The 20,192-nt window shown below is 44.6% G+C and overlaps 1 protein-coding gene across 2 annotated transcripts in view; it reads right to left on the minus strand.

Annotated features, from left to right (window-relative positions):
• Positions 1-20,192, minus strand: part of RAP1GAP2 (RAP1 GTPase activating protein 2) — a 293,472-nt gene that overhangs the window by 225,516 nt on the left and 47,764 nt on the right. Inside the window, exon 1 of one of the 2 annotated variants that reach the window (XM_032215469.1) lies at positions 15,121-15,260. The exons of the other annotated variant lie outside the window; for it this stretch is intronic. The gene's annotated coding sequence lies outside the window, so the exon portion shown is untranslated. Of the gene's footprint in view, positions 1-15,120; positions 15,261-20,192 lie in introns of those variants that run through there. 2 annotated transcript variants of the gene reach the window in all.

Genomic DNA, 20,192 nt, shown 5'->3' on the forward strand with positions numbered 1-20,192 from the left:
AGGCAAAAAGCTATTTTTTTCTTGCTTTCCTCCTGTAAATCTAGGTGAGTCTTATAGTCTGATGTATCTTATAGTCCAAAAACTACCATACATATCAAAGCATCCCCAGCAGATGGATATTTATCTCTGCTTGAAGTTGTTGGAAGAAATATCCCTCTGGTCCAGTTCCAAATTGGGAAAAAGGCACTGTAGACAAAATGGAGAATGATTGGAAAGAGGGTCCATTTATTGATGAAGCAGTAGCACTGCTCCTGGGTGGTTCTGGGCAGGTGACCACATGGAGTTGAGAGTGAGGGGTTTTAATACCTTCTCTTAGGCTTTGAACTTGAGCTTCCTGTTCCTGTTCAAGAACATGTATTCTATTTGTTGTCAGACTCCCATGAGGCCATGTACAAATCCTAGGAGTTTGTCTGAGCTAAGTTTGGTTGAAGTTTGCCGGGCATGGAGCAAATGAAATGATGCAACGAAGGGGCTTGTGTTCCGAAAGGGTGTTGGGCAATTCCTATTGTGATTGAGGGCTAATCCTACCTTTGTTGGATCTTAGGTGAGAGTATTTGAATAGAGCTAGCTATCTCTTTATCTCTTAAGTGCTGATATCTGCTGTGGCAGTGGTGGGTTGCTAACCGGTTTATTACCGCTACCGGTTCGTTCATGCATGCATGCAACGCTTCTGCACATGCACAGAAGCGTCTGGGCGAGTGGGCGGAGCCTCCCGCCACCGCCACTACCGGTTCCGCCGAACCAGGCTGAACCAGTAGCAAACCACGTCTGTGTTGTGGGGGCTTCTTTCCAAGAGCATGTTTCTCCATTTCTCATCCAGGGAAATATATTCTTCTGCCTTTTTAATATTTCCTAAAATATTTCATTCATCTGGGAGAGGGGTGGGTGCTAACTTTCTACAAACTCATCCAGTAAAACCCATCTTTGGATCACTGTTTCCACTATCAAACTGTTTTACCTTTAGAGAGGTTTTAATGTTCAAGTCGAGTCTTCCTCCATTAAGCCATTTAAGCCATTATTTTGTCTTCTGTTCTCTGGAATGACCAAGAACAAGACGTGCTGTTCCTCTCTATGGTATGTCCCCCCGGCACTAAGATTAAAAATTATTAATGCTTTTGAACTTTAGTGTTGGAGAAGACTCCTAAGATAACCACCATCAGTCAAGAAAACAAGGGGATGACTCATTGAATCGATCAATCAATCCAGAGGCACAAATGGCCAGGGGCAAATTATCCTACTTTGGACAATTATGCATAGACCCAGCTCTCTGGAGAAGGCTCTGATGTTGCAAAAGGTGGAAGGAAAGAGAAGAGAGTCAAAGGTGCTTTTTTTTCAAGAGGCAAATGGACATTTCGCTTCTCATCCAAGAAGCTTCTTCTGCTCTGACTGGATGGTGGGAAATGGAAGGATTTATACTCCTTGCAGACAGCTGGCCATTTGCATCCTTTTGGAGAGTTTCTGAGACGGCCTGGAGAGTCAATGCAACTGCAGTGATTCACTTAACGTCTGCAGCAAGAAAGGTCGTAAAATGGGGTAAAAACTCTCTTAAGAAATGTCTTGCTTAGCAACAGAAATTTTGGACTCAATTGTGGTCGTAAATTGATGGGAGAAACTGCATGCAAATATTTTGGCTCTTAGGAAAAGTTGCCTCCAAACTATGGAATTAGTATACCGTATATACTCGAGTATAGGCCGACCCGAATATAAGCCGAGGCACCTAATTTTACCACAAAAAAACTGGAAAAGTTATTGACTCGAGTATAAGCCTAGGGTGGGAAATGCAGCAGCTACCAGTAAATTTCAAAAATAAAAATAGATACCAATAATGTTTTTGAATATTTATTTCAAAGAAAAACAGTAAACTAGCGGTGTATTCAATGAAATACTTCACTCACCTCATGATGCTGATGTCCCGCTGTGATGATGATGTCCCGTGCAGCCGCGGGAGCGATGTCCCGCCTCCTATGACACACGGCACAGTGATTCCTATCATTGGATCACTGTACCAGAGGAGGTGGGACATCGCTATGTGGCTGCTTGCCATAACAAGGAGGAGGTGGGACATCGTTGCAGAGCGGCAGGAGGGGGAGGAAGGGGAATCGTAAGACAGCCCTGCATTACATTAGAACGTGAGGAGGGGGGATGGTGCGGTGCGCGCTGCGCGGCAAACTGACACAGAGGGAGGGGAAACTCACAGGGGCACTGGGCCATTCACGAGTGTCACCCAGCGGCATGGCCCCGCCCCTTTTTCTCCTCCATTTCGGGTAAATTTTTCACTGACTCGAGTATAAGCCGAGGCGGCTTTTTTCAGCCCAAAAAGTGGGCTGAAAAACTAGGCTTATACTCGAGTATATACAGTAACTTTTTCAGTTCTATAATCTACTTAATCAGAATCAATACAACGTGGGGGGAAAAAACTGTTGGCCGTATTTTCTAAATAGGATAATATTTTCTTCATCACTCAATTACCCTATTAAGGATCACGAAAGGAAGGTCAATGTTGCTTTTTGGATTATTTATATTTCTCTATTCTTTCAGTTCTGCTCTACTTAAAATTATGATCTCCCAACCTTCAGATTTCCTGATTTTTCAAACGTTGCTTGCAGAGCTAAATGCTTCTATCAATCATACATATCCCAAGGACTCTAGACTTAGATGAAAAGAAATTCAGTGAGTAGAGGAAGTAAGGTTTTGTTGTAAGGAAATTCTCGTCTGTTTTACTGGAAAATTAGTAGTTAAGTATGTCTGTTTACCATCAGTAGCACTGGAAAATCCAGACAGTACCCTGAAGTGAAATAAATATGGGAAATAAAATTGACCATTTCTTTTTATGTAAAGTCTTTTAAACGCAGAAGTAATGGAGATCAGAGATGAATGACTGCTCTGATGTAACTTCCTCCAGTAACCACATTAGGCCAAGCCAAAATGTTCCCCAATTTTATCATTCAATTCACAGATTGCAGAAACAGGTATTAGTTGAGATCTGCCATGAAAGGCAAAATATCCAATCCATTTACTGCAGCAACGCTTGTAGGATTTACTGATGCTAATCTCAATTTCTAGGAATTATATTTTAACATTTAGAATTGTAGGACATTAGCACCCACCCCTCCCCTAGAAGAATGAAATATTCTAGGAAATATTAAAAAGGCAGACTATTTCCCCAGAAAGGGAGGCAAAAGCTCAGCCCCTCCCCCACCTTTGTCAATGGACCATTAAGGTCTGAGCCAGTCTATTCTACATAACAAAGATCTACCTCCTTCAGGCAGAGCCATAGGAGGAATTGCTCAAAGCCCTTTCATTACATCATCACCCAGCAAGGCTCAACCAAGCCTGGGGCTCAAAAGATAAGGTGACCAGACGTCCCGCTTTTGGCGGGACAGTCCCAATTTTTAATAATTTGTCCCCCATCCCGCGGCGTTTTAAAAAAGTCCCGATTTTTCTAGAAAGGGTGCCCCACCCCATTTTGGGCTCCACCATGTGGCTTCCTCTTGCAAACATTTTCACTCATTTTTCCAGGTCTATCTTTGTCTATAGTGGCTGCGTGCTGGGAGGGCGGCCTGCGGGGCTGGAGGCTGTGTGGCGGCTGCGCGCTGCCGAGCACTAGCAGGAATCGCGGGGTGGGCTGGCCAAGCAGCCTCGCATGGAGCTTGCCTCACCGCCCGATGGAGGCTGCCCGGCTGCTGGCACTGCTGCTGCTGGCGCTGCTGCGCCTCTGCTCCGCCGCTGAAGATGCTACCGCCACCCCCTCGCCGGCCCTTCCCACCCGGACACTCGCCGCCCAGGAGCTGCCCGAAGCCTTCCAGCCCACCCGGGGCGAGTCGGCCGTGGTGCAGCCGGTGGTGGGCATCAGCCAGAGGGTGAAGATGAGGCCAGGCGAGGAGAAGGACCTGGGCATGCTGGGCTACGTGTTGGGCACCCCTTCGATTTCCCCCTCCCACTTTTCTCCTTGAGTATTGAACTAGGTGATGAGTATTTTAACTTGTTGGGCCTAGAATGTCCTATCAACTTCCATAGACCAAATTTTAAATCAAGAAACACCTCCCCCCCCCCCAGTCAATGGTGTCCCGCTTTACCAGGGGTGGGTTTCAACCGGTTCACGGCGGTCCCTGCGATCCGGTTGGTCGCCGAACCCGGAAGTAAGTAACTTCCGGGAACGGCGAAGCCATGCGCCTGCGCGCCCGCTTCTTACCCGGTTTTGATGAATTCAGCGCTTCCACGCATGCGCAGGACGCATACAGCGCCTGCGTGATCCTCCAGGAGCAGCTGGAGCATCGCACAGACGCTAGTACGCATGCGTGTGCCGCACGCGTGCACGCGCGCACCGCACGCGTGCGGGAGGACGCCGCCAGCCTCGTTCCAACCGAACCGGTTAGAACGGGGCGAGAAACCCACCCCTGCGCTTTACCAATTTTAAAATCTGGTCACTTTATCAAAAGACAACCTACAAAGTTAACCCCTGCTTGGCTCCATGGGAGTCTGCCAACCAATCGGAATACAAGCTCAAGTTCAAAAACCTAGAGAGGACATAAAACCCGGGCACTCTCAGCATCTCTTTCCTTTTTGCCCAGGACCTCAAACCATGTGGTCCTGACCACCATTAAAACCAACTTTCCAAGCAGTCTCCACGTTTCCAGTGTCTTTCTCCCCACTTAGAACTGGACCCAGATGGACATTTCTTCCAACACAATATCAGAATGGAAGTAAATATCGTTACTGTTCTTCCCAATGCTATGGGCTGGCATGAATTTTATTCTTTTTTATTTTTTTATAAACTGACTGGAACCGACAGTCTGCTTTCTAGCATTAAATACTAGGCCAAACTGGCTCACATACATACATACATACATACATACATACATACATACATACATACATTTCAATAGAATCTTTCGCCATAATTCACTCACTTTTCAGGTAAGAAGTTTTATTTAATTGTATTTGTTTAGTCAACTACTAAGCTTATTGCACAGTTTTAAAACAGAATTAGCTAGGATAGTATATGCATAGGTACTGTTTATTTATTACATGTATATTTTGCCCATCTCATTGTTAAAATTACTCTAGATGGCTTACAAAATGATAAAAGATAATATGAAAATGATTAAAGTGAACAAGGATTCAATAGATTAAATATAGAGGCTAAAGAACTGAAGAAAATCTAAAATATCAAAATACCTTTAATCTTAATCCCTAATCTGTCAAGTATAGTATATGAAACGCTAAAATGCAGAATACTGAAACAGATTGCACATATTACATAAAATACAACTGGAATTGTGTGTGTGTGTGTGTGTTTGTGTGTGTGTGTGTCTCAGCATAACTCTGGAATATCTTGAGAAATTTCAACCGAACTTGGTACACAGATGACTTACTGTCTGGAAACATACTGTGGTGGTAAGACACTCCTAACACCCCTTATGTGTTATATTAAGATACAGGCTGTTGTGCCTTAAAATGGCTTCTACTGTACTGCCATAAAATGGCTTCTACTCAGGGGTGGGTTTCAACCGGTTCGCAGCGGTCCCTGCGAACCGGTTAGTCGGCGAACCTGGAAGTAAGTAACTTCCGGGAACGGCAAAGGGCCCACCCGCCCACCCGCCCTCCTTACCCGGTTTTGACGAGTTCTGCGCTTCCATGCATGCACAGGACGCATATAGCGCCTGCGCGATCCTCCAGGAGCAGCTGGAGCCTCGCACAGACGCTAGTACGAGGATGCCGCTGGCCCCGTTCCAACCGAACCGGTTGGAATGGGGCAAGAAACCCACCCTTGCTTCTACTGTACATCACAGTGGAGTTGCCATGGTAACGGCTTCATGGTACTCCACAAGGGACTTCCCTCTGGTAAGGGGGGAAAATTCAACATTAGAAATTATGTTTGGTCTGGACATTTTCCCCCTATAAATAAATAAATACCTGGGCAATGCCGGGTTATCGGCTAGTATAACATAAATATATAAAATATGTCAGTCGGGTATTACTTATCAATAGGGATGACAAAGAGATTTGGCATATTAATCTGTAAATAATCTTATTAAGGAATATCGCTGAAATCAACAATAGCTGCTGTTTTTCTAAATAAAAGGAGGGGATCAGTTCTTGTGCAGTGCTTTGGTAGTCCATTTCATTAAATCTTGAAAATTCACGAACGCCCCGTGACAGTCCAAAACACTTAAAAGCAACAATATGCTTAATTGCTAAACATTTGAGAAACCCCAAATACCAAATACTGAATTTCAAATAGGTTGCAGGTGTTAATAAATAAACATGGATGCTTAATAAATAAATAAATATGAATAATAATAATTTTAAGCTAGAGGGGACAGTTTGGTGTGATGCTCAAGGCACCAGGCTAAAAACCAGGCGACCGTAAATTCTAGTCTTGCCCTTAGGCATGAAGCCAGCTGAGAGATCTTGGGCCAGGCATTTTCTCTCAGCCCTAGGCAAAGCAGTTCCAGAAAAACTTGGCCAAGGAAATTGCAGATTGATTCAAATCAACTCTAGCTCAAAGGCACGCACACATGCATGAATGCAGCAAGCTACAAAACTATTAAAGCTCAATGTATCGTATAAAGATACACTATATTTACACACCATGCAAATGGGACAATTAAAAGAAAACCTAAGGAGCAAGCAAAAAGACCAGTACACAGCCTCTCCAACAGCCAACACCCAGATAAGCAGGGATTAACACCAGACAATGAAGCAGAAACCAATACCCTAATCGAGGAACTACCAAAGGGGGAGGGAGGAAGTCACCGTGACCCGTCAAAACCGCGGTTGACAAAACCGCGCTCGACGAAAGCGCGTACCTGACGTCATCAGCAGCGCGACGAAAAAAATTAAAAAAATAAAAATAAAATTAAAATAAAATTAAAGCAAGCCGATTCACATAAAGGTAAGGGTTAGGTTTAGGGTTAGGGTTAGGGTTAGGTTAAGGGTTAGGGTTAGGTTTAGGGTTACGTTAAGCGTTAGGGTTAGGTTTAGCCTTAGGTTAAGGGTTACCGTTAGGTTTAGCGTTAGGTTAAGGGTTAGGTTTAGGGTTAGGTTTAGGGTTAGGTTAAGGGTTAGGTTTAGGGTTAGGTTTAGGGTTAGGTTTGGGGGGGTTAGGGTAAGGTTTTCGCTTTAATTTTAAATTTACCACTCACAGCGCGATGTTTTCGTCGCGCTGTGATGATGTCACGTACGTGCTTTTGTCGCGCGCGCTTTTATCCACCGCGGTTTTGTGGTGGAACCGGAAGTCACACTCCCACGGAACACTGGCCAAGCAAGCTACTGTATGCAACAAAGAGAAAGCCCCACACTCAATAGTACTGATGATGTTACCTAGCTGGGTATTGGAACGTCTGTAAGCAAACAAGCGAGTTCAGACAGCATAAGCAGGTTCTGACCAGTTCTGGAGAACCAGTAGCAGAAATTTTGAGTAGTTCGGAGAACTGGTAAATACCACCTCTGACTGGCCCCACCCCCATCTATTCTCTGCCTCCCGAGTCCCAGCTGATCGGGAGGAAATGGGGATTTTTCAGTAACCTTCCCCTGGATTGGGGAGGGAAAGGAGATTTTAAAGCATCCTTCCTGTCATGCCTGCAAGCCATCTTTCTTTGGACTTCAGGCCTGCCACACTTTCTACTGTCTATTCTCTATTGTGGGAAAATGGGAGGGCGGATTATACAGAGTTTGGGTGATATGTAGCCATAATAACATTCTTCTTAGAAAGCTAAGGTCATTTTTGTCTCTGCACCTAGCTGAAACTGGATGGGTGGAAACTGCCAGCATGGCAGTGAAAGATTGGACAGTGTGATGGACTTGTGGGTGTGGGGGCAGGATCTTGAATTTTCAACTGGGTGGGAAAACCGGGAAGCTTTCAGATTCGGGTTTTCCCAGATGTGCCAACATGGCTCTTTTAATAAATTGGAACTTTGAGGAATCCTTTGCCTTGGACTCTGATTTAATTTTGGATGGTATTTGGAACCCTGACACTTCCCGTGCCACGCCTACCAAGTCACACCCACCAAGCAATGCCACGCCCACCAAGCTACGCCCGCAGAACCGGTAGTAAAAAAATTTGAATCCCACCACTGGCACCAAGGACTCCACAGTTCAACCTTGAGCTATTCTCTTCTGTATCCTATAAGTGTCAATTGCCATTCCTTCCAACACGCCTTAGATGTAGTGCTTGTCATTTTTGTTAAAAGGACTGGAGGGCAATTTCATCTCTTGATTCATTCATTTTAGATTTATTAACTTTCTCAGGTCCTGCTAAAGGCAGATCTTTCATTTCTACCTATAGCAGTGTTTCTCAACCTTGGCAACTTTAAGTCCTGTGGACTTCAACTCCCAGAATCCCCCAGCTGGCTGGGGAATTCTGGGAGTTGAAGTCCACAGGCCTTAAAGTCGCCAAGGTTGAGAAACACTGACCTACAGCAACTCCACAAAGTATCCCCTTTTGTATCATTCAAATTTGTTCCACAAACTCCTATTCCTATAAAGACTTGAACATCTGGATTTACGTTCCAGAACCCTTTAATGTCCAATACATTTTTGACATGGCCCCTTCCAACTTTTCAGAGGGAGAGCATAAGGCTTTCATTTTCCTTCTTTGAAGAAGAAAGTTGCCACACAAGATTTTTGATCCCCAGCTTGTTTCCATTTTTCAGGCACTGCCAATCTCCCAGGAAAACTCTAGCATCGTGACAGTTTTAAAATTCAAATTTAGAAAGAAAAAGGCATCTATAAATAAAGAATTACTGTATTTTAAACTCTTGGAAAAGAAATAGGGTTTCCCCTAACATATTGGGTTATTTACAGGTAGCGGGGGTGGGCTTCAAAACTTTTTAGCAAGGAATTCTCTTCCTGGTTGCTGGGTGGGTGTGGCCATAGTGGGCATGGCCTAGTTGGCCTCCTGCACTATGGTGGGGGAAGGGGTATGTTTTTGCCCTCCCCGGGCTCCAGAGGTTTTCCTCGAGCCTCTGGGACGGCAAAAATGCCCCCCCCCCCAGGCTCCAGAGGCCCTTCCAAACTTCCAGTAGGCCCATTTGTCACCATCCCCGAGCTTCCGTTCATGCCCTGGACTTACTTGCATACAAAATGGGCCGCATGGGGACTCCTGGGAGAGGCGGGGTGGGGTGGGCGGGGCCAGCCAGGAGTAGGATTTAGGGGTTCTCCAAACTGCACAGAATCTTAGCTAGAGGCTCTCCCGAACCCCCTCCCAAGGTCCCTTCCAACTCTGTTATTCTAAGTTTCTAAGGCAGCGAATGTGTCCAACACACCTTCGTCCTCCTATTTTCCACATAACAACCACCCTGTGAGGTGGGTTGGGCTGAAACCGAGTGATTGACTGAAAGTTACTCAGCCGGCTTTCATGGCTAAGGCAGGACTTGAACTCATAGTCTCCTGCTTTCGAGCCTGATTCTTTCACCACTGGGCCAAACTGGCTCTCCCTTTCCCACATGTTTCTTTGCAAAAGAAACTTCTCAGCACCTACCAGTTATATTTACTGTTAACCTTTAGCTTAAAGCAGCTGGGCTTCTGCCTGTCAGCTCCCATAGATAAAATCTTCTAATAACACTGGCATTTTCTCACTGCTGGTAATCTTTCACCTTTCTGTCCAGGGTAGTCTGGAGGAGGAGGAAGGATGATTTGGAATGAATCTGGACAGACCAAATTCTCCAAGGGTGCCGGAAGCTGAATTCCTGCACACAAAAATATAGTTGTTGGCAGAAGCTGTCAGAGGTTAGCTGCCATTTCCTTCTGTGATGCTCCTTTGCCATGTTGCTATTTCATAAGGTAGCACCTGAGGCAGCATCTAACCAACTTCAAGGGATCTCAGGGCCTAAACAAGATTAACCCCTGTTAGGGCTTAGATCTTGGAATACCAAGTCTGATGGCTAGTGTTGTGGCCTTCCAGCAGCCAGTGGACTGGGTGACAAACTTGGACAGAGGTGGCGCAGTGGGTAGAGTGCAGTACTGCAGGCCACTTCAGCTGACTGCTAGTTCAGCAGTTCAGCGGTTCAAATGTCACTGGCTCAGGGTTGACTCAGCCTTCCATCCTTCCGAGGTGGGTGAAATGAGGACCCAGACTGTGGGGGTGATATGCTGACTCTGTAAACCGCTTAGAGAGGCCCTATGAAGCGGTATATAAGTCTAACTGCTATTGCTATTGCTATTGGACAGTGAGGAGGTTGGGGAGTAACATGTTTCAGTCCTGGAGTCTGGGGAAGGCTCTGATGAGGGCTCTGCATCGGAGGCAGAGATGGGGCCTGGGCCGTCCGACAGTTATCAACTGCCTTCGGAGTCAGAGATCAGTGAAGCAGAAGAATAGTTGGAGCCTGTTCCCAATGTGTGCATGCACAGAGCTGCCAGGAGAAGGGAACAGCTAAGGAACAAGGGCCGACTCGGGAGTAAAGGCACAGATGGACGGTGAATGGCCCCTCCCGCAGGGAATAAAGAGGAGCGAAAAGGGAGGGGAGTTTGCAGGAGACGATTCATTTCATTAGCGGGAAGATTTGTTCGGGTCTCTCAGAGACTCCTTGCCGATTGTTTTCTTGTACAGCATTTGGAAGATATCAGGCTGGCAGCTCTCCAAGCCTGATAAGATCTGTGGTTGTAAAATTCACCCCTGAAAGACTGTTTGCGGGGACTTTGCTGGATGTGAATGAGAGGAATTCGCATTAGCTTAATAAAAAGGGGTTTTGTCGGGACAAGGAGTCTGCTTTGGGATTTTGTGAAGTCTAGGTCAGAACAGCTAGATTGGGAAGTCAAAAATCACCCTAGAACAGTGTTTCTCAACCTTGGCGACTTTAAGTCCTGTGGACTTCAACTCCCAGAATCCCCCAGCCAGTACAGCTGGCTGGGGGATTCTGGGAGTTGAAGTCCACAGGACTTAAAGTCGCCAAGGTTGAGAAACACTGCCCTAGAAGAAGGCACTGCAAACCACATCCTTCTGTGGGCAAGAAAATCCGTGGATCCGGCCCAGGCATTTGTTGATGTCAACTTGAAGGAGTCTTTATTCAATTCTGTTCACCTTCTAGCAGTCCATGACAGAATTCATATGATCAGTCTATCAGCTGTGGCGTCTTAATCCCATCACCCTGGACCCTTTTCTCATCCGGGGAGTCATAATATTCTGCCTTTTTAATATTTCCTACAATATTTCATTCTTCTAGGAGAGGGGTGGGTGCTAAGTTCTACACTTACAGCTCCGTTTTTGCAAGTTGGGCAGCCGTATAAATCCTACACATAACTCTTGATTCTTACGTCTCGCCTAACCTCTGAAGGCCTCTCACAAGGCCTCAACGTTGCCAACAGGCCTTCTCCTCCCCAACCATCTCGTTTAAAAATCCAGCAGGAGAGCTTCGTGGCTGAGAACTATTCAACCATTTTAAAACAAACCTTTTTGAACAAAGGGACAAAAGAAGGAACGAAGGGATGCTGAGACTATAGGAAAACATGGGAGAGAGTCTACCCTGGCATCTAAAAGCCAGCAAAAGAATCAAAACGATGAAGTGCCACAACCGAGGAGGAGAAATCTCTGCCAGAAGTCACAGGTCCATGACGACATTCAGCAAACTAAAGACATCAGAGGGAACCGATGTAGCCCAGTGGGTAACCTGTCAGATATTCCCGCATTTATAGTCTCTCCATTCTCCCTCTCCGCAGATGATTTTCTTCTTCATACACTGCCTGTCAATTTGCATAACTTGATTTTTTTTACGGAGAAATGGCTGGATGAACAAAATTAGATTAGCGGTAGAGAAGCGGCTGATGGATCAATGCAGTTTCTTAGAGATTTCAGCACAGGCCCATACTTCTATACTTGTTGCTGCTCTGCTGATATCAGTTGGATTGCTTATTTTTTTTCAAAGAATTTTTCATATGTTTTATTCTCTTACATACCATTTTAAGTATACATTCACATAATTGTTATTCTTCTTTACATTTGTCATTCTTATACATTTATTATTTCATTTAATAAGTTCTAATGTACACTTTGGATTGCTTTATTTACCATCCCTTCCTCCTTTTGTAACACTTTCTTCCTTTCTTCCTTCCTTTCCTTTCCCTTTCTTTTCTCCCTCCCTCCCTTCTCTACTTTCTTCCTTCTTCCCTTACCTTTCTCCTACTCCTGCTATTCCTCTTCCCCTTCCTACCCTCTCTCCTTCTCTTTCTCTCCCTTCCATCCTCCTCTGCTTACCTCTTTCTTCTTTCCCCCATCTTCCTTTCATTCTCTCCTTCTCTCTCCCTTTCTTTTTCTATTATTGTTTGTGTATATTTCAAAACTCAGTTTATGTTTCCTTAGGATGGTATTTCCGCCACCTCAAATATAATTTAGTATCATTTCTTATTCCCTTACCTTCGCTAGTCTAGCCTAGTTATGTTTCCCCACCTTTTATATCTCGCTCTTGAATATATACTTATATATTTAATATTTTCTTTTCTGTTTTCCCCTTCTTCCCCCTGCCCCTTTCCATTTAATAATGCTTCGTCTGGGTACTTTATTTTCTCCCTACTTTCTTTTCTAACTTGCTTTCTCTAGCCAATCATAAAATCTTCTCCACGTCTTGAAGTACTCCGATTCCTTTTTATCCTTTATTTTCATTGTCAACCTATTCATCTCTGCACAATCTAATATCTTTTTTATTATCTCTTTGTCAGTTGGTAACAGTGGTGGGTTTCAACAAATTTTGGAACCTACTCTGTGGGTGTGGCCTCCTTTGTGGGAGTGGCTTGTCAGCCATGTGACCTTGTGGGAGTGGCTTGCCAGCCATGTGTTTTCTCTCTCTCTCGCTCTCTCTCGCTCTCTTTCCTTCCTTTTGCCTCTCTGTCTCTTTTTTCTTTTTTCTTTCATCCCTCTCTCAATCTTTTTCTTTCTTTTTTCTTTTATTTATTTATTTATTTCTTCCTTTCTTTCTCTTTCTCTCTCTCTCTCTGTGTCAGTCTGTCTGTCTGTCTCTGTGTGTGTGGAGGGGGCAGTGGTGGGTTTCAAAAAAATTTGGAACCTCTTCTGTAAGTGTGGCCTGCTTTCCGGGTCCACTGGTGGAACCTCTTCTAACCGGTTCGGTAGATTTGACGAACTGATTCTACCGAATAGGTGCGAACTGGTAGGAACCCACCTCTGGTTGGTAACTTATTTAATTTCCACTTTGGGGCAAATACAAATTGGATTGCTTATTAATGAATGTCCACTAAAAATGCAAAGAAATATAAACATAAACATTAATGTATTTGGGTGGAACCTGCTACTATCAGAGGGGGAGGGTTAGTATTTCACCCAGCAAAACATCTTATTAGTTGCCTCCTCAAAGCAGGAGGAAGCACCTATTACTCTTTCCCATTTAAAAAAAAATTAGAACAGGGTTCAGAAGCTTAGCAGTTGGATGGGTGACCACCAGGAACTTCCAAAGCTGTACATTAGACGAGGAAGTGCAGCAGCAAAACAATGGTGCACTGGAAGATCTGCAAAAAATATCATTTGCCTGCAAGCGACAACCAGCGGGACCATAAAATAGAGGAAGTCGTACAAAATGAAGAAGCTAAATCACCCTGGAACTTTAGAAGTCGAATAGGCACTTGCCACGTTGCACCCCCGACTTAACAACTGTCGATAAGAAAGACCAAAAAAAAAGGTCTGGATAGTGGATATAGCACTACCTGGAGATAGCAGAATAGAAGAAATGGAGACAATATCAAAATGCAAGGCTTGCAAATAGAAGTAGAAAGACTATGGCAAAAGCAAACAACGGTAATACCAATAATAATGAATACCTTGGGTGTAATCCCAAAACAATTGGAGTACCAACTGAACACCATCGGTATTGACAAATTCACCATCAGTCAGTTGCAAAAGGCAGCTTTACTCGGAACTGCTTACATCCTGCGACAATACCTCTAACACCATTAAACATCCACACCTGCCTATCCTAGGTCCTTGGGAAGAACAAACATGCCATATCCAGTCTGAACCTCTGGCTAACTGTGCATGAACCGTAACAATGACTTTAGACTTCAGACAGGCCCCTTCCACATAACACCCCAGACTTTTAACAACTGTCAATAAGAATGACAACAATGTCTGGATAGCAGGTGGGGAAGAACCTGGAGACAGCCAAAGAAAAGGGAAAAAACTGGAGAAGATACCAAAACACAAAAACCTGCAAATAGAAATAGAATGACTGTGGCAAAAGAAAGCAAAGGCAGTGCCAATAGTCATAGATGCCTTAGGTGCCGTCTCAAAACAACTGCAGCACTACTTCAACACCATCGGCATCAAAAAATTCCACCATCAGTCAATTGCAAAAGGCAGCTTTATCCAGAACTGCTTACATCCCGCGAAGACACCCTTAAACATCCACATCTGCCTATCTCAGGTCCTTGTGAAGGACCTGCAGTCTGAAGGAACTGAACTTTTTACTTATATTCCACATACATACATACATACATGCATGCATGCAAAAAAGAAAAAGATTATAGATTAAGCAATCCAGACGACACATTATCAAATCACGGGGAGGGAAAGGGAAAAATAGAAAAGCATTAAGATACAAATACACAGTTTAAAAGATGATACAAGTGGAATTATTACAGGGAAATAAAATGTGGAAGAGGGAAATTTATTTCTATGTAAATGTGAGACCAAGATCACTGGAATTTCACCCTGAAAATCCACCAGAGTGAAGAAGAAAATAAGCAAGGGCAACAATGGAAGGAGGGAGAAAGAGAAGGGAAAAGAAGAAAGGGTAAAGGAGAGGAATTAAGGGAGGGGTAGTAAGAGTAGGAGATAGGGTAAGAAGGAGAAGAAGAGAGGAGTGGGGGAGAGGGAGGGGAAGAAGAAAAGAGGAAGGAGAGGAGGAAAGAAGAAGGCAGAGAAGGGAGGTCGGGAAGAAAGAAGGAGTAGGGCTGTTGCAAAATAAGATAGATATATGGGGTGGAAAGAAATCGACCCCAATTATGCTTTTTATATTTTTAAACAGATTGCGATAAATGCTAGAAGATAACAGATAAATATTAAGAGTACTTGTGAGAAGGTATATTTGTAAATGTATATGGAAAGGAAAAAATAAAACTTTTTACAGGAAAAAAAAGAAGAAGGAACTGAACTTGACTCAGGCTAGAAAACCATACCTTTGTCTGCGTGGCCCTTAGTGAAAGATTCCTAGTTGCACTGCCGTCCTTCTAAGAATCCTTCCTTTCCTAAATCTCTCTTCCGGAAACTCAACACTGGCTCTCGCTCGTCTCTTGGGCTCCCCACAAGTCTGCCAACAGTTGGGATCCTTCCAGGCAATGGAGTGAGCCCTTTCAAACCGGACTGGTGGAAGCTGATAAGCATGAAACGATGAATTCAGCTTCTCCGGAAGCCGGGTTGGGTTTTCTGAATGATATGAGGCCAACTTCTGGCATGGCGATTTCTCAGCAAGGACTGTGCATGAAGCTCTGAGATAAGAGTAGAAGAAGATGTGCTTCGTATGGGGCATTGAAGGAATGTGTGGGGAAGCCCTTGTGAGCTCCATGGAATCCGATGGCTTTGATCCACATCACATTAAGCATTTTTGTTCTCCGCCTGACTCAGAAAGTTAGCCTACCAAACCTGGATGGCACTCCTTGCTTGCCATGGCATGGCAGCAGTGGATGCCAGTTAACATTCCTCTGAAGTAGAATAGAAAGCTTATATGGACAGATATATCAGTATCTATATATTAAAAAGTATACTGAAAAGCAGAGACATCACCCTGCCAACAAAAGGGCGTATAGTCAAGGCTGTGGTTTTCCCAGTTGCAATGGATGGCTGTGAAAGTTGGACCATAAGGAAGGCTGAGCGCCAAAGGATGGAGGCCTTTGAACTCTGGTGCTGGAGAAGACTCCTGCGAGTCTCATGGACTGCAAGGCGATCAAACCAGTCAGTCCTAGAGGAGATCAACCCTGACTGCTCCTTAGAAAGCCAAATCCTGAAGAGGAAACTCAAATACTTTGGCCACCTAATGAGAAGGAAGGATTCACTGGAGAAGAGCCTAATGCTGGGAAAGATGGAAGGCAAAAGAAGAAGGGGATGACAGAGAATGAGGTGGCTGGATGGAGTCATCGAAGCAGTAAGGCGTGAGCTTAAATGGACTCCAAAGATGGTAGAGGATAGGAAGGCCTGGAGGAATGTTGTCTATGGGGCTATTATAATCAACATAAATATTAGCATTCTCAAAATACTCTGTCTTTCGAATTATTAGGCTAATATACTCCATTGGTTATTTCATTGGATTCCTTATATTGATCCAAGGATCAGAAATAGTATTTGTTTCAGTGGTGGGATTATATATTTTTTACTACCAGTTCTATAGGCGTGGCTTGGTAGGAGTGGCATAGCTTGGTGGGCGTGGCAAGAGAAGGATTCTGCAAAATCCCCATTCCCTCCCAATCAGCTGGGACTCAGGAGGCAGAGAATAGATGGGGGCAGGGCCAGCTAAAGGTGGTATTTACCAGTTCTCCAAACCACTCAAAATTTCTGCTACCGGTTCTCCAGAACTGGTCAGAGCCTGCTGAATACCACCTCTGATTTGTTTGCAAATCTCAATAACATCAGTGGTAGATGGCTTCTATACTAGCAAAACCAGCCTATCTTGTGTATCCTTTTTCCAATTGTATTGAATCAAACTCCAAAGACTTGGCTGCCTATTTGGCTGCACCGAACCCCTTCTCAAATGATCAAAAAACTCAACCGTCTTTGAAAGCAAGCGCCCTCCTTCACAGCCTCTCTATTTACTGTTACGGTGGTTTAAAGTAGGTCAGTCTCCACTGCCCTAGAAATTCATGTAATCAACCGAGAGGAAAATAGCTGGAGATTTCATTGTGCAAACCGTGTGTGTGTGTGTGTGTGTGTGTGTGTCTGTGTCTGTGTCTGTGTCTGTGTTTGTGTCTGTGTGTGTGTTTAAATTGATGCAATGCACAAATGCTGGGCAATTTGTCAGCCTAGATTTGTTTTTAAACATCTGCATTATAGTCTTTGTGATGCCACCATAAGGAAAAGCTTAGATGGTTTTTCAAACAGGTTCTTCAAACCTAGAACGGAGGGGAAATTTGCTGCCAGTGAGAACAATTAACCAGTGGAAGGGGATTGCCTTCAGAAGTTGTGGGGGCTTCATCACTGGAGGAGTTTAAGAAGAGGTTGGACAGCTGGAATGGTATAAGGCAGGAGTGTCAAACTCGATTACATTAAGGGCCACATCAGGGTTGTGTTTGACCTCAGGGGGGTTTAGGGGGGCAGCTCTACATCACTCATGTCAGGGGGTCCTGTAGGGGCCAAGTGTTAAGGCACGACCCCTTAGACCCTTCCTCCCTCTCATTATAATCTCCTTCTTCCTTCCTTCCTTCTTTCCTTCCTTCTCTTCTTTTTCCTTCCCTCTTCCTTCTCTCTCCTTCTTCCTGCCCCTCTTTCCTTATTTTTCCTTCCTTGCTCTCTTCCCATCTTTCCTTATTATTATTTGTCTTTCCTCTTTCCCTTTCTCCTTTTCCCTTTCTCCTTTTAGAGCCGAGGTGGCGCAGTGGTTAAATGCAGCACTGCAGGCTACTTCAGCTGACTGCAGTTTGGCTGTTCAAATCTCACTGGCTCAGGGTTGACTCAGCCTTCCATCCTTCCGAGGTGGGTAAAATGAGGACCCGGATTGTTGGGGGCAATATGCTGACTCTGTAAATCGCTTAGAGAGGGCTGAAAGCCCTCTAACTGCTATTGCTATTGCTATTTTCTGTCCCTTCTTGGAGGTTCAACCTGAAAAAAGGGGAAACATTTCTCCTGCTGTTTTGTTTTGCTTTTAGTTCCTTTTGCTAGCCCTCTGCCAGCAAAAACAGAGCTTGGCGGGACCGCTGGAAGAGGCACCGCAGCCAGGGGTGAAATTTAGCCGGTTCTGACAAGTTCTGGAGAGCCAGTAGCGGAAATTTTGAGTAGTTCGGAGAAACGGCAAATACCACCTCTGGCTGGCCCCAGAGTGTGGTGGGAATGGAGATTTTGCAATAGCCTCCCCCTGCCACGCCCACCAAGCCACGCCCACAGAATCTGTAGTAAAAAAATCCAAATTTCACCACTGACCACGGCTTGGTCCATTGCTATTTGCAGGGGGGGCCCTGCGGGACAGATCTAAGCACCCTTGTGTTTGACAACCGTGATATAGGGTCTCCTACTTGAGCAGAGGGTCGGACTAGAGGACCTCCAAGGTCCCTTCCAGCTCAGTTAATCTGTATCCTGCAAAACTGAATTAGGATAGATCCTGCAACAATTATTAGCAATGGCAGTCAAGTAAGAGGCTTAGCATTCAGAAACATACAGGTTGAAAAGCAAATGATAGAGGAAAATTTCTCCTAGGGGGTCAGCATTTCTGAAAACCGCAACTCCAAGGAAACTCTGAGACAAAGATCCCATTTATTAGAGTAGATATACAGGCACGTGTTAAGATGGCGTCCAAAAGCTGACACTAGCTCCACTCTAGACTTTCCCATACATATCTAATAAAATGAAATTCAATGGTGAAAAGAGTAAGGTTCTACATTTAGGCAAGAAAAACGAAATGCACAGGTACAGTATAGGTGGTACCTTGCTCAACAGTAGTAACTGTGAGAGGGACCTTGGAGTCCTAGTGGACAACCATTTAAATAGGAGCCAGCCGTGTGCAGAAGCTGCCAAAAAGGCCAACACAGTTCTAGGCTGCATAAACAGAGGGATAGAATCAAGATCACGTGAAGTGTTAATGCCACTTTATAAGGCCTTGCTAAGGCCACACTTGGAATACGGCATTCAGTTTTAGTCACCACCAACTGGTGGGCTGACTCTACAGGTAATCCTCAACTTACGACAGTTCATTTACTGACCGTTCAAAGTTACAACAGTACTGAAAAAAATGACTTATGACCATTTTTCCACACTTACAACCGTTGCAGCATCCCCATGGTCACGTCATCAAAATTCAGAAAATTGGCAACTGGCTCACATTTATGACCACTGCTGTCTCCCAAGACCGTGTGATCACCTTCTGCGACCTTCTGACAAACAAAGTCAATGGGGAAGCCATGTCTGCTTAACAACTGCAATGATTCACTTAACAACTGTGGCAAGAAGGTCATAAAAAGGGGGCAGAACTCACATAACGAATGTCTCAGTTAGCAACATAAATTTTGGGCAAAATTATATACGTGCCTGGAAAAAGATGATACAACAACATATTGACTTCAAACCTGAAATATTTTTGCTGGGGATTTTACCAGGAAATTATAGTAAAGAAAATGTACATTTGATTATTCATGTTATAACAGCAGCTAGGGTTGTAATTGCACAAAATTGGAAAAGTGAAGCGATCCCTAAAGTGGAGAATGTGGTTAGGAAAATATTAGAATCTGCAGAAATGAACAGATTGACACTGGCTATCAAAGAGAAAGAAGAAGCTGATTATTATACCATTTGGGAATGTTTTGACCAGTGGTTAGAGAATAGACAGACAGAATTAATAGTAAAAGATGTTATCTAATGTATAGAAAATGTATTAATTGTTAATATGACTAATAGAATTGAATTGAATTGAATTTATTGCATTTATATGCCGCCCTTTTCCCCAAAGGGGACTCAGGGCAGCTCACAATCCAAGTCAGGGAGGGGGTACAGATAAGGGATAAAAAAAGACGAACAGAACAATACACAATTTAAAAGCACACAACAACCATACCATTCGAAGGGGGGGGGGGCAAAAGCTCTTTAGCCCCAGGCCTGTCGGAACAGCCAGGTTTTAAGGGCTTTGCGGAAGGCCTGGAGGGTGGTGAGGGTTCGAATCTCCACGGGGAGCTCGTTCCAGAGGGTCGGAGCAGCCACAGAGAAGGCCCTCCTCCGGGTGGTTGCCAGACGGCATTGGCCGGCGGATGGAATTCGGAGGAGGCCTAATCTGTGGGATCTAATCGGTCTATTGGAGGTAATTGGCAGCAGGCGGTCTCTCAATACCCAGGTCCAATACCATGAAGGGCTTTATAAGTGACGACTAGCGCCTTGAAGCGTATCCGAAGACCGATAGGCAGCCAGTGCAGCTCGCGGAGGATAGGTGCTACGTGGGTGAACCGAGGTGCACCCACGATCGCTCGCGCGGCTGCATTCTGGACAAGCTGAAGTCTCCGAATGCTCTTCAAGGGCTGCCCCATTAACTTTATTTAGAGTTAAATAAATCACAATGGGATTG

This window comes from Thamnophis elegans, chromosome 4, assembly GCF_009769535.1.
Source record: "Thamnophis elegans isolate rThaEle1 chromosome 4, rThaEle1.pri, whole genome shotgun sequence".
Lineage (NCBI taxonomy): Eukaryota > Metazoa > Chordata > Lepidosauria > Squamata > Colubridae > Thamnophis > Thamnophis elegans.